This window comes from Ptychodera flava, chromosome 1 (assembly GCF_041260155.1).
Source record: "Ptychodera flava strain L36383 chromosome 1, AS_Pfla_20210202, whole genome shotgun sequence".
Lineage (NCBI taxonomy): Eukaryota > Metazoa > Hemichordata > Enteropneusta > Ptychoderidae > Ptychodera > Ptychodera flava.
The window spans coordinates 21,956,995-21,972,253 of record NC_091928.1 but is presented as its reverse complement, the minus strand read 5'-3'; the positions used below and the strand labels follow the sequence as shown (position 1 = coordinate 21,972,253).

General features: G+C 38.6%; 1 protein-coding gene and 1 long non-coding RNA gene across 3 annotated transcripts in view; one reads left to right on the top strand and one right to left on the bottom strand.

Annotated features, from left to right (window-relative positions):
* LOC139133082 (thymidylate synthase-like) overlaps window positions 1-15,259 on the bottom strand; it is a 396,310-nt gene that overhangs the window by 347,115 nt on the left and 33,936 nt on the right. The window lies entirely within an intron of this gene.
* Window positions 197-11,935, top strand: LOC139133120 (uncharacterized). The gene is made up of 5 exons (XR_011552532.1): window positions 197-1,416; window positions 7,250-7,471; window positions 8,331-8,400; window positions 9,384-9,988; window positions 11,217-11,935. It is a non-coding gene; the product is annotated as an uncharacterized lncRNA (long non-coding RNA).

The following is a 15,259-nucleotide window of genomic DNA, read 5'->3' as shown; positions in this document are numbered from 1 at the left end:
GTGCACAGGACCGGGGCACAGGATCTCTCGATACGTCTATGCACGGTGTAGCCGTGCAATTTTCCTGCCAAATGCCGCGAAAACCCGCTCGTTTTGTCTATTGTTTCCTGTCATTTTACTATTTCTTACCACGTAATACTAGGAGAAGTAAGACATGGTGATCAACAGTTGGTTGTGGGCCAAGTCGTAGCGGCCGGTACGTTGTGGGACCGGATTCTCTATATCCGTGTACGTCAACGCGGTGACGGTCTCCCAACAACATCTCCCGTGTCCTGCTCTGGCTTGCCGATCATGGTCTTGAGTGTAATTTTTGTGTTAGGCATTGTGCTTGTTGCTGGTCTACATATATAGGCAATGTTGATCATTTTAGTTATGTATTTTCACTGTACTGTACATAGCATTGTGTACAACCAGCGTGATCGCGCGCGATCAAACCTTTTTGTTCACTGTGTCTGCGTGCAGTAAACTCAGCGACATAATGTGCTGAGTGTAGTGTCCCAATGTTCGTAGCTCTACATGAGTTTATAGATAGAAATACACCACTGAAGTTCGTTTCCGATCTTAATATTTTACTATTGCATGATGTTGAGTCTTACAAAGGCCTTAACAAAGTGGGGGACTGCTCCCATCTCACTCCTATTGAAGTTGAGAAGACTTATGTTTACAAAAATGTATGTTTATCAACAAAAAAATCACGCACGCGCAGCGCGACGACCACTGCGCTTTAACTTCTTTGTAAACGAGTGAACGCAAAGCACGAGGATTTTCCAGTTGACTTATAGTGATTTCGTGCGTTGTCGGGGCAACTGCAACATTGCACTCGCTGCTGATACAGGTAGCCATTTCACTCATACAGGAGCGCCACCAACGACGGTACGGGCAAAGCTTTAGAGTCAAAGGTCACGCACATCATGGCCGGCGATAGTACCGTACACAATCTCAGGAGAGGTGAAAATATTGTAAATGTCTAACAAGTCAACTTAGCTCCCCACAGAAATCAGTTGCCGTTGGATTAGTCCCTCAAGCCGTCAGTCATGCCAACTGACTCCAGTCCAGGAAAACGATGTGGAAAGCGGGTTAGGCAATCTTCAGATTTGGATGAGACCGTATTATACCCACTACAAAAGCAAGAATATCATCAACAAATACATTGAGAGATGTCAGCCATGGCAGTGTAAGAGAAGTATTCAGGAAAAAGTCCGCAGAAAGTAATTTTGATGATGAAAGGAAAAGATCAAGTGTTAGTCCAAACATTGAACATTCAAAATCACCATTTATTTGACCAATCACCATGGAGACGAAGTGATGAAGATGACTATCATGTTCATACTTGGATTTGTGCTCTTCAGATGATGGACAGAATGAAATTACAACCTATCAAAATGTGAGAACAAAGTGATGGTGGAGAGTCAGATGGTGAGTGTGGTATCAACTGTACATTGATATAACTTTTCATTTTATTTTTATAGTAATCCTTGCAGAGTCCTGATTATCAATGCCTTGATAAAATTTCCGCAGCTATACTTTGTCCCGAAATTATAATTGAAATTTAAAACAGTCAGTTGACAGGGCATGCTTGGCTCAAGTGAAGATGAAGACACAATCTAGGGCTGCAAAATACATGAATTTTGATAGGTTATTTACTTAAGACAGCAGTTGTACCCATCTAGCTATGTACTCTGTAGCTCTCTGGTGATTATGTGAAATGCTGTCGGGTGTCCTCAATTTTCACTATAACCCATTGTTAGTGATATAATATGGGTAAAATGTGATATTTAGGGGTTATTACACAAAGTTTGGTCAATACTGCATCGTATTCAAGTGATGTGTCCGTAGTTTGACGAGTTGCGCAGCAATTAGTCAAAATGTGGACATCACGAGAATACGACATGGTATCGACCAAACTTTGTGTAATAACCCCTTTCTCATACATGCATACTTTGGTTATGACTGTTTTCCTTTGAGGACGTTCCTAAATTAGCGACAAACTGAAATAGACCTTACTTGCTCCTCGTTGTACTCATAAAAAGATGGTTGCTAAGGAGTGATGACCACCATATCACTTCTTGATATTATTCCGCTATTGGGCCATTCCACTTCAAGGGAGGTTTATGGTACACTTTTTGTAGAGCGAACAATTTAAATTTTAAGATGTCAACACAGGTTTCACCATTTTAAGAATGTTAATGTTTTAGTTTCGTATGGCAGTGGAAGTAAAACAGACACTTGGCTGTATAACATGAGTGCTTTTTTGTGTTTTGAAACTTAACCTCATCCCTTTGCACAAGTTATGAGGCCCGCCAAAAATCAGGTCAAAATCCTCAAGCCAGCATTTGATTTCAAGCTCGATCGAGTATGAACAGCAGAGCATAGAGCAAGCAGCTCTACAACATCTATGAATGCAAAGTGGATATAGGTAGCCATACCAGTCAGTTTATCTCCAAAAATTACTCTAACACGTCCTTAGATGTCAACTATGTCGAATTTATCATCTCAGAAAGGAATTTGTGAGCCAATTAGGGAAAACGTGAAGTGTACACTGTGTGCAAAGCGTCGAAACTCATTCATGTACGTTTTGTTCCTGTATGGATAAAACACTTCAAAACTAGTGTTCACATCATCTGCTTGTATCCTTTCATTACTGGCGTGCCTAAATAGAACTAAACTTGCTTGAACAACCTAAACAAAAGGTTGTCTTTCTTTGGAGTATCTTACATAATAATTACATCCGAAACCGGCACAGAACATGATCATAACCTGTGAATCTCACAAAAAATCAGAAATATAATATGTGCACCTTCTCTGTCGCTAGTATTTTCAGTGTGGTCGGATCTTTTTGGCTCATTAATGGTTATAGACTATATAATTCACTACCTAGATATTTAAACTCATCAGTATGAAACTTGTCATATAGCGGTAATGTCATGATGCACTGTTGACCAGGGTCATGATCTTCAGCAGCCAAGATGGCATGACAACAACATATGGGATGGGACTGGCCATGCGATGAAAGGTGTTGATCACAATATGCACAAATTTTCAATGTGTTTGTTTGTTTGTTTTCGGTAATGCAACTAAACTTAATTAATTAATTTATTTATATATTTATTTATTTATTTATTTAACGGGTCAACAGGCCCAAAGGCCAATAACAGACTCCGAAAAATAAATACAAACAAACAGGCAAACAGTAGAATATAAACAAACAATGAAAATTAAAAATACAATATGTACAGAAAGAATAAAGAAGGGACCCTAAGAATAAAAATATCTGGACACTAACATCTTAAAAGCAGTACTAGGTAAAACAATATCCACGGAAATGTCATTGCATAGTGTACTAACAGGGTTCTCCCCAGCCCAAAACAGCGTCGCGGCCCGCGACGCTATCGTTCAAGCCCGCGACGCTTTCGATCTCACCGCGACGCTATTATTGTTACCCGCAACGCTATGAGGTTCAGCGGCAAAATGTTCACAATGGCACCTACTGGTCGACGTCCGTACGATCACACAAAAGGAAGACAGATTATTTGTAGCTTCTTTGTTTTACAATGTCACTAGTTAATACTCCTTTCAATTTGTATGAATAGTGTTAACAACAGAACAAGTTCACACGTCCCACCCTTGACGGTACCGGCACCGACCCATCCAAAGAAATTGTAAACTTTAGCTAAAGGACAGAAAAAATTGACAGCAAAAGTCAGCGACGATTTCCGCTCTTAATTGACGAAATATTTTCAAATCAAAATCAAACTGATTACACAATCCCTAGTACAGAAGCGGCGATTTGTGGAACGAAGACATCATCTGATCATGTATGCTGCCGATCAACAGCATAGCCTAGCATAGTGAACTGTCTGTCACCGCACCGGCATGGGTTGGCTGCACGTACAAGCAACTCAACTTTCCAAGATCAAACGGTCAGTATCTTGTGAAAACAGCAACATAGCAATGAAAATTGTTATAGTCAGTGGTAAAAACTCTTAACAGATGGAGTGTTAATTGCTTTAAACAAATGAAAATGCATATGAAGAGAATGAAAACCCACATCGCGTGCGTGAGTGAAAATACTGTAAACAATATAGAAATAATGGGCGACGCGCTGACCATTAACGTTTATTTGTGGGCAAGGGCGAGAGGAAAGCCAAAAATTAACGGGCGAGGCTTGCCGAGCCCGTTAATTTGGCTTTCCTCGAGCCCGCGCCCACAAATAGACGTTAATGGTCAGAGCGGAGTCTGTTATTTCCATTATATTATCAGCGACACCCAGAAAACCATCAAAATTTCCGAAAATTTCAGGAGCGAACGACAACTGGGCCCCGGAAACTGAGCAATACGCGACGCACTGTCACGCGCGCTGTAAAAAATTGGCAAATCCGGGGATGTTTTCAGAAAAAAGTATCTCAACTTGACCTACAAGTGCTCCACTTTATTTTGTGATTGATTTTGATTTACGTTTCAGCTGTAAAGTTACGATACTTTGAGTTGTTAATCTTATATTCATATTCACGGGCATGTAAACAGACCATTACTGTGTATTTGTGGTCAGTCACGTGGTTCAGGTCGACCAATCAAAATGCGACAGGCAGGGCATGGTAATATAATGGCGGATGTGACATCAGAGTGGGACTCTTCTATTTTGGTACCGGGGTGTGCAGGATCAGAGAACCCTGATAAACGTACTGAAAAAACGTAGTATTTTCCTGGTGATGCTGTCACGGGCACTTCTATGCCTCATTGTTTTACATCTTTTAATAGTTCTTTGATCTGAGCAGTTTTACCAACTGTTACGGTATATTTTACTCTGCTACCCTTTCTTTATTGGAGCATGGAGGTAGCAGATGGGAGTTAAACAAGGGTAGGAGCTTATGCAACTTAGTAAGGATGTACTAAATTTTGAAAAAAGTCAGTAGAGGGGCGCTACTCCATAGGTACCCTGTTTTGTCAATTTGTGGTGAAAACAAACTATATGCAAATTTTATGCAAATATTTGAAAAACTAATTATGCAAATATTATGCAAATTAGCCGCTACTCTATAAAAAAATCCTAGGAGACCCTGACTAATAGACCTAGGGATAAAAGCAAATTTTCTAAGATTCAACCTCAGTTACCTACATCGTGGAACTGGATTTGATAGGGTATTTACTTAAGACAGCAGTTGTTCCAATCTAGCTATGTAGTCCTCCCCAACTCTGTAGATCACTAGTGATTATGTGAAATGGTCTGTCCCCTAATTTTCACTGTACCCCATTGTTAGTGATATCATATGGGTACAATGTGATAGTTAGGCTGCGTTCACAAAAAAAAGTTAGGGGTGGGCGGAGGAATTCAGGGGGGATTCGAAATTTGTTGGGGTAGTAGAGGGGTTGACTTGAAAGTTTTGCTCTACCTACATGGGGGACCTGAAATTTTGTGGTTCTCTTTTTATGATTCCAAGGTTTTGTTGGAAATTCAATGAAACTACATTTTAATGTAATTCAATTGTTTTAATGTTAGTAATAATTATAAAAGGTCTAGAACCATTTGTATCATTTCATTACTTTTGTCTCAAAGAATCTAAAAATATATGAATTTTTGTTTAAAAGCAAACAAGGAGGTATACAGTATTGGGGCAGAAGCTGGAACTGTTGATAAGTTTTTCAATAGTTCTATGCAATATATCAAATACAGTTGCTTGCTGTCTCCCTACAGTATGCTGAAACACATATTATTCAGTTTGTCAACAAAAACCTGCATATAGGAATATTAAGTGATAATTGAATTAGAGTCCAGACTGAAAGTCATTTGTTAATGATACAAATGCGGGATACATATTCACAGGCTGTGTTGGCAAGCTGAATACTGGACAGTTTAACACGCTGTAGGAAGTAGAACAAGAATGCAGTTGTATAAACTGAACAAAATTATTGTCAAAATTATCAAAGTTAATACAGCTACTGCCCTGCTACTGCCTACGGGCAGTGTCACTGTTACTGTGTACTATAGCAGTAGTGACAAAGATAGCTCTGACTATGAAGTAGCTGAAGAAGAGTTCGGGTCATGTGACACTCATGACGGTGAAACATATTTGTACACAAGATCAGGCCAGAAAGCAACACATGGAAGACCAGGAGACTTGAAAGTTATCAGGGATTTTTGAATTCTAGCATATGAGAATAATCAAATATTTCAAATATTAAAGAAAAAAGATAGGGGTCACCGTGCTTGATTTTCTAAATTTTCATATTCTCATTGTAAAATAACACTAAAAAGTAAAACTTTGTACAGTAAAGACTCTAATTTAAATGAAAAATGTGTGACTAGATGGAATTATTTTAATTTTTACCAAATTTACCATTATTTCACCAAAAATTTCAGCAATTAAAATGTTTATTTGATGGAATATTTTATCCTTCCATATTGGTATTGTCAATTTTGTACAACTAATAACTAGCATTTAAAGCCGCAATTTTCAATCCCAGGTTCTCGCATTAGAGGAGTTCTCCTCCCAGTCAAACACTTGGCCAGTACAATGTTTGATTTCTATAACATTAATTACATAAACTGATCTCAACCTTTTGTCACCTTTTGCTAATCCTGCAAACAGAGTTTATACAAACGTTTGATTGACGGTCAGTTCAAATCGTCAACGGTCATTGATCCCCACCACCAACGCTGGAATTTCCTAAAAAATTTTTGACGGTATTGAGGGGGGATCTGAAAAAAAATAAGATTTCAATCACTATTTCTCCAGCCCCCCCCCCCCCCACCATTATTTGTGACACAGCCTTAGGAGTTATTACGCCTGAGGCATCTTAGTGGTGCATAAAAATAGCAATTGATATAAAAGGTAGGACAAGAAGATCTCCTGAAACTATTCCGTTTAAAAAGTCAGATCTAAAACCTTCTTCCAAAGCAAGAGATAAGGGAGATTAAAATGGATACAGGACTGTTTGTAATCACTATTACCATAGTATTCAATAAACTTCAGACACATGTATTTCAGAATTTCAAGCTTTTTGAACTTTCTCAACATGGTCACTCAAATATTGACAGTTTGGAGACCAGACCACACAGCGGCCAGCAGTACTCTAATCTGCGTTTTTACTAAAGATACATACAAGGATGTTAAAACTCTCGGAGAAGTAATTGTATTACAGGATCTCTTTACCAACCAAGCCTTTTGAAAGCTTGTTTACACATATTTTTTCAATATGCCTTTTAAGTGATATATCAGAAACTAATATAACACCCATTCTCTGATCTCAGACACTCTCTCTTACAGACAAACCATCGATAGAATAATCGTACAAAATAAAAAGAAACAAAAGAAGTGGCTTAGAGTTCAGTGTTCTCTCCTACAACATCCTGGCACAGGGACTGCTCAACACAAACATGGATTTGTACTGTCGTGGCTGTCCACCTGATATCCTGGACTGGAATTATAGAAAAGAGAACATACTCAGAGAAATCAAAGATCTCATCCCTGATGTGAGTATTACTATTGTGTCAAAAGATGTACACTTTTCACCGCTATGGTTTGGCCCAAACCCATTGTTATCAATGGTGACAGTAGACATATTCACATGAGAATGATGCACAGGGTAACTGAGGAGAAAAAGGGGCATTGGTAATGTAACTTTTGATATTAAACATCTTTAACAAGTTAAAATGCTGAGCATTTCCTTGTTATTCACAGTTACGAAATAGTTACTGTAATTTACAGACAGAACAAGTACATGTACAATTAGGAAAACACAGCATAGGTTACATATCAAAGGTTAAAGCTCATTGACCTTATAATCAATCCATAGATACAAAGTGTAAATAGAATGTCAGATAAGTAAAAGCTGAGTTAGGGGATCTGTGATGCATAGTTTTAAAACTTGTATTGAAGATGTTGGAAATTTTTAATACAGATTCTGTCAATCCCCCTTATCATTACTACAAGGACTAAATTGCCATCGTGCTTCATACAGCAAAGAAAACACTATTAAATAATGTGAATATTGAAAATGTGTCATTCTCTGTCAAATTTCCAAATGAAGCAATGTCATCATCTACAATGATAACAGTGGAAGCTGTCAAGCTCTGATATGGATGATGATGATGATGATGATGATGATGATGATGATGAAAATTGCACTGAGTATTAAACATGTGCATGTAAAACTTAAATTATGACAGCACCAATATTTCAACCAAGGATCATCTGATTCCAGGTTTACATGGAGTGGTTCACCTAGATACATTTTATAATGAATTTCATCCAAGGTAGTACTTCCATGTTGTTTACAACTCATCTCCAGAGAAAAAGTACAAAATAAATCAATTTCTTGTGGTTTTTCAGATCATGTGCCTTCAAGAAGTTGAAGAAGATCCCTTCAACAATTTCTTCCAAGCTCAGTTAGCCATACTTGGTAAGTGATCATTGCAAACGTAATTCATACTATTTCAGTGTTGAATCTAGAGTGCGGCATTGCAGGTCAGCACAAAATGGCCCATTAATAATTACCTGGTACGTCAAAAAAGATGCACTCCCATGCACGCCAGTGAATGGGTGATGGGCTAGTCCATGGAAATCAAGCACGCTGTTTTTAATTTACATGATTTGCAACATTGAACTTAAATGTTTCAAAACCAAAAGAAACATTTGCAACTTCATAGTCAATACGAGATGTTAATCACAATATTTGTAGTTTTGTATTGGAATATGACAAAACAATGTTGTGATCATCCAGCCAGTATGAGGACCCCTGTATGCACGTGTAGGCTACTCAGCTTGGCCCACCGAGTTTTCACAAAAATTAATTCACTCTCATGGACAAGCTAAAGTGACGTTTTTCATAAATCTGTCCATTCAATATCCAAAGAAAATCAAGACTATCAATGATACAAAAAAAATTTGTTTGGAATTGTATTTTGCTTTGTAAACTACTGTTCATTGTTGCAGTGCGGGTACGTACGGCAATGAACTCAACCCGTCATCACGGTAGATATAGTGCATGCAATACACAGTCCACACTGTCCACTCATATCATAGCTATGATCACAGCAGCTAGTGCATGCAACACACAGTCCAGTCCAGTCCAGTCATGCGTGCATGTTTTCCCATTTGCTGTTGTAATTCAATCGGGTCAGAATGGCCAATTAGGTATGACAACAACAACTCAATCGGTCATCATAGTAGTGTGTTGTGTATATGAGTCAAAGACAAGCCAAATTCCACACTTGATTGATTCTGTGAGTGACATTACAGCATGTCATAATTCAGCAGTTTCAGCAGTGTTGTACATTAAATCGATCTCCCATCCACATACAGCTGGAGTACAAATATAGTTATTGTGTTATCAGTAAGTTTTTTGTTCTAGATTTCACCACCAGGCTCTGCTTTCTCTTTCAGGTTTATGATGGTGTCTTCAAGAAACGAACAGGTGACAAACAAGATGACTGTGTTATCCTTTATAAGAACTCAGTATTCAGATTGGTTAAACACAAATTGGTGGAATATTACAAACCAGGTGTCTTTCCCCTTGACAGAGATAATGTTGGTACCATAGTCCTTCTGCAGCCAAGGGACAAAAAGGTAGCCAATCAGAAGATTTGCGTTGCCAACACTGATCACCTACTGTTCAATCTAAAACGAGGTGATGTCAAGCTAGCACAGTTAGGCGTTCTATTTGCTGAGATTGACAACATTGCCTTCAGGAAAGTTACACATGGTGACGTGAAATACCATCCAATCATCCTGTGTGGTGACATGAACAGTGAACCATACTCTTCCACTCTACAAGTTCATCAACAGAGGAAAACTTCAGTATGACTCTTTGACCAGGAGAGAAGTGTCAGGTCAACACAAAGGTCAACACTGGGGCTTTCTACCCAATGCCATTGTGGACAGCTAAGATGGGTGTTACAGATAACTGTCAGTATGTCAACATTGTGGATGAAAGAAGAGGAAAGAAAGAGAAAACCAGGATAAGGAACTCAAAGACCGAGAACTTAAAGGTCAGTTGTCATCATATACCCACTTAGAAAACACTATATTATGCATTTATATATTTTAATTACATGACACAGATGAATCAGCTGCAAGTCTGTGCTTGATTTACAAGGTCTGTGTTTGATATAAAGCATTGTACTGAAAATAATGTCTGCTGCTGCATGAATTGTCTATTACTGCTGAGATGCTCAGTAAGTTAATCAAGTTTACCGTATTTTACTGTTAGTAATTTCAAAGTTGCTTGGAATTACAACATGCTGGGGTGATTAGAAAAACGTTTCTGGCGATAGAAAATAACCTGTACACACTGTACCGAGCAAAAACCTATCGTTAGTCGTTCTGTGCAGTTCCATTGACGGGAAATGTGACAAAGGCAAGACAATAATGTTCTAACAGTCAGTGTACGGGTGAGTTTTTCAATTGGAACAGCAACACTGACGATGTTGACTTTGGCACAGTGAACGTCACATTGGGTTAAATTGTTGCAAACTCTTTCGAAGTAGAACGTTTGTTATGCATGCAGGAGGCGTCACTTTCTATCGCCAGGAACCTTTTATCTTATTGCCCAAGCATATTGTATTCCAAGCTATTTTGAAATTTACTGTAGTTGTTGAATATTTTTGTTCCGTGACAAGCCCAGTATGTAACATTTGAAGTTGATAAAATGTGCTTGACATTACATGTACCGGTAGTTCATGTACAAGCTATCTCACATACAAAGGTAGAATTGCCCGGAGGACTTCAAACGTCAACTATTACAGTTCTCTTCTTTACTACCATTGTTGAGGCTAATTTTAAAGCCCTTGGTGTAAGAAACATTTTCACACAATCTTAGTTTTTCTTAAAATCATACATTTTATTTTTCTCCAGAAAGTTAACTAACGCAAGGATGACGGCCTTTTGAATTTCAGATATCAGTAATTTTAGATAATTTGTTTCTCTAGTACCAAACTTTGCACAGTGACCCCTGATATTTATTCTTGATTTGCTGAGAGTCAATGAGGAACATTTGAGAAATTGTTTTAAATCTTCACTTTTGAGATGCATACTACCTTAAATGGACAAGTCATGCTTTCCAATGCATATTGCTAGAACAGACACAATATTGGAATATGCCTGCTTTCCGAAGGATCAACATCAAACCAAAAATCAAGTGTGAGATACAGAATGATAAATCTGTGAACACCATTTTTTGTAATAAATTTCATTGTTTCACTCTGTGTTCATTTGCAGATGATAAGGATAACACGACTGTGGAAAAGGAAGATGGCTGGACGGAAGTCACGTCATTAAAACACAAGTATGGTTTTAGTAACACCATAAAGCATTCCTGCAACTTGAAATCTGCATACACATGCGCACTGCTGATAATCAGTATGAAGTCACTAGCAATCATAAGAGAACAAACTTTACCATGGATTACATCTTCTACTTGGTGACTGGCAATATTAGAGATGACCACAACCGCAACTACTCAAGACATCATCAGCATCGACGTGAAGGAAAGCTGAAACTTCTTGCCAGACTTTCATTGTTGTCAGATTCTGAAGCAACTCTGATGGGTGGTCTGCCAAACAGGAAAATCATCAGATCACTTCTCATACTTGCAGAATTTCTATTGGTAAAGGACTATCGGTAGAAAGGACATTTTGCAAACATAAAAATACATATAACTTTGTTGATATATTTTCTTATAATCTCTCCATGCTAGGGATGTATGCAATAGTATCTACAGATTGAAGACATGGTACTGTGATATTGCGCAAGTTTAGCAGTGAACAACAACTGCCATTGTAGATTGTACATAACAAACAGACAACAATGTTGTGGACATGAAAGAACGCCAATGACTTTCCTTCCTGTGAAGGTTTTAGATCGACAAAGTCACTTCACTGAAGAGCTCCTGCAAAACTTTAACCCTTTCACCCCCAGTTCCCTGTATACAGGTCCAACTTTACCATAGAAACAATGGATTTGGGACAAACCATGGTGGTGGAAAGGGTTAAAGCTCAATTGCTGATTGTTTTGAGCTATGGCCAGTAGTTGGTAAAAATGCACGTTTCACATTGTTGAAGCTATCGTGCTATGGGCATTGTATGCCATGGTACATTATAGAAACCCAAACGTGCAGGACAAACGTGCATAACTAAACGCTGTAAAAGTTCTGCACGTTAGACATTTTAGACACGTTAGGTCCGTACACGTTAGGTTTGCACGATACACGATAGGTTTGCATGATTGTGCATGATAGAAATCCGAGTCATGTTGAGAACCTAAAATAACATACACGATAGGTCCTACACGTTAGGTTTCCACGATACACGATAGGTTTGCACGATTGGCATAATAGATTTTGACCCATGTTGAGAACCTAAAATGACATGCACGTTAGACATTTTAGACACGTTAGGTCCGTACACGTTAGGTGTGCACGATACACGATAGGTTTGCACGATTGGCATAATAGATTTTGACTCATATTGAGAAGCTAAAATGACATACACGTTAGACATTTTAGACACGTTAGATCCGTACACGTTAGGTATGCACGATACACGATAGGTTTGCATGATTGCCATGATAGCTCTTGACTCATTTTGAGACCCTCATTGACATACACGTTAGACATTTTAGACACGTTAGGTCCGTACACGTAAGGTCTGCACAATACAAGATAGGTTTGCACGATTGGCATGATAGATTTTGACCCATGTTGAGAACCTAAAATGACATGCATGGTAGACATTTTAGACACATTAGGGGCTCCAGATAAGTTGAATGGTACAGTCATGATATACACGTTAGACATTTTGGACACGTTAGGTCCGTACACGTTAGGTCGGCACGTTACAGGATAGGTTTGCACGATTGGCATGATAGATTTTGACCCATGTTGAGAACCTAAAATGACGTACACGTTAGACATTTTAGACACGATAGGTTCTTACACGTAAGGTCTGCACGATACACGATAGGTTTGCAAGTTTGGCTTTTTTGGTCACGTTAGTTCCGACCTAACATGTCAAACGTGCACTACTAAAATGTAAAAATGTCTAAAATGAAAAAATCCAGACTTCTGGCCATGGATGAATGTCCTGTGAAATGTGATCTACATTTCATTATTGTGTTCCTGTCTGTAAAATACAGTGTCTTATGCTATTTCTCAAGTCATATCACAGTGTGTTTGCTAAGGGCAGTAAGCAGGTATATGTTACCAGGGTTCCCTTGGTATATCAATGCAATCAGATTAGAGGACAGCAGCAATGTTACCGGGGTTCCAAAATCATTTAACATCAGTGCAGTCATATAGGACAGGGCTCGAAATTAGCGGTAGTCCCGCGTCCATAGACTACCAACTTTTCCCTGGGGCTACCAAAATCCATCAAATGGTAGCCCACATGGACTACCAAAGACCAATACATAAAATTCAGACAGTACTTGGCGTGCCATGTCTAGCCCGTCACTTTGGGACAAGCTGAATGCAGTCAAACCCAGCTGGACAGAGAAAGGCTAGACCACCGTGACTATGGAACTTTGCAACAAACTTTCTATATCTGAAGTGACTTAATGACAGGCACTGAATGAAAATGAAAATGCATTTTCATTGCATTTTGGTTATAATCAACGGTATCAATCACTGCCAATTTGCCTCCTCCCTACAGAAAGCTCATGGCACTATTACAGTATGTCTAGTCTCGAAAAAATTGCACTTTTGTCTGGTTGATGAAAAACAATATCCCTAAACTAAAATATGCATGGGCTACCAGCCATGGTCACTGGCTACCAACTTCTGAAAATGGTAGCCCAATAGGACTACCAGGGGAAAAAGTTAATTTCGAGCCCTGTAGGAGTTAGCAGAAATGTTACCAGTGTTCCCAAACCATTTACCAGCTGTGTTCCCCTACCTTAACAAAAACACTGTGTCAAGAAATCAAGTGTTCAGCTTGACAACAAAGCTGGTATGTGTGTTATGTCAGATAGTTTTGTTTACAATTGAAGTTTAGTGTAGACCAGAATTAATTTGTCAGCAATAACACTGTGTATTGTAAGCAATGCATTGTGGTGGCAAAGTTGATTCTTTGTATTTCAATACACTTTAGAATGAAGAATAGGAAAGCATATTTATTTTATGGAACAAAAGCAATGAAATATTATCAAACATAAAAAGTCTTGTCCTGTCAGTCAATTTTGGATCCACAGAACTCTGAACACTAATTGAATCCTTTGGTCCGTACCTGTCTTAGTTTGGTCAGTTAGGTTTTCTGAGAAACTGCAAGTACAATGTCATTTAAGGGAAATATCACTGGTTTTGGCTGTTTGTATATCCTTCATCACTATCACCAATCTGACTTGTCAAATGAAAACTGTGAACCTGTGTTTACGCGATGTACTGGTAGATGTCATCACATGAGTGGTGAAGAAATTTTTGACAGTGTGCAAGTCATGATGTGAATTACTGCATGCCTTGGCAGAGAATGGCAATGAAGCTTGTTGAGTTCTTGTCATGTTGTCATGTCAGTGAGAGTTGCAACACAATGATGTACCCTGGTGAAATGGAAACACTTTGTGTCATTAATTTTCTACCTTTAAAGGGCCTATGACATGCCCCATACAACCAAACGTAAAATCAGTCTTTGGGTCTTGAATTAGCCTACGTCACTGTCTTGCATTGCGTTATGGCCCCCTTGTCCAGATAAAACGCAAGTAAAGTTACGGGTGGGCGTGTACCCCTAGCCCAACTTGTCATAGTTTGTAACTGCTGAGACAAATTGTCATGTCAATGCGAGTTAAAATATTGAATACATACTGTAGATATTCCCATTGTTTTACAGAAATTACAACTTATATGCTGTATGTTTTCTGTTACCGACACCGGACATGATTAATATAATTTATCATGAGAAAAAATTGCTGATGGATTGTGTCTAGTCTATGTTTGAAATAAAACAACATCACTATGTAAGGTACAGTACAGATCAGCAATAGGTTTCAAACCTCTCCAACCCGGCATAAGCAAGGTATTTGTTGTGTATTGAATTTCTCAGAGGGCAAGATGCATGGTTAGAGAAAACCCTGATCCAAGATATCTATAGGTGTGAAATATTTTAATAAAGAACAAATCAGCAAATAAGGAATCGGACAAGACAAAATCTATCAGCAATGCCTTGTATCTTGGGAATATGTAAGGTACAGTACAGGTCAGCAATAGGTTTCAAACCTCTCCAACCCAGCATTAGCAAGGTATTTGTTGTGTGAATGTGAATTCTCAGAGGGCA